The 322-nt window shown below is 45.7% G+C and overlaps 1 protein-coding gene across 1 annotated transcript in view; it reads right to left on the bottom strand.

Moving 5' to 3' along the window:
• UNC80 (unc-80 homolog (C. elegans)) overlaps positions 1 to 322 on the bottom strand; it is a gene marked incomplete at its 3' end in the record, with an annotated part of 85,206 nt that overhangs the window by 70,782 nt on the left and 14,102 nt on the right. The gene's annotated exons all lie outside the window — the stretch shown is intronic.

The raw sequence follows: 322 nt of genomic DNA, 5'->3' as shown, positions 1-322 counted from the left end.
GGGCCTAAAGTGTACCCTTCCACTCTGAGCTTTCTACCTTGACCATGTACCCGATAGCAACAGTCTGCACTCTAGGACCATGTGAGAACTTCAAGGAACTCAGTCTTGCCCTAGGTTGGGATGGGTGCCCTTGTATAGACATCCAATTTTTAATGTTCTCAAACCATGAGCTAGATTTGTAGACTCCACAAAACTCTGCTGCAAATCCAGAGCTTCATGATGTAAAAATGGTGGAAGAACTCACAGATTTAGCTGGAACTACAGTGAGCAGCAGCACTTAAAAATCAGCACTGCCTGAGCACCCTCCCTTCAAGTGGTTTCA

Source organism: Buceros rhinoceros, unplaced genomic scaffold, assembly GCF_000710305.1.
Source record: "Buceros rhinoceros silvestris isolate BGI_N320 unplaced genomic scaffold, ASM71030v1 scaffold6749, whole genome shotgun sequence".
Lineage (NCBI taxonomy): Eukaryota > Metazoa > Chordata > Aves > Bucerotiformes > Bucerotidae > Buceros > Buceros rhinoceros.
This window is presented reverse-complemented; position numbering and strand designations above follow the sequence as displayed.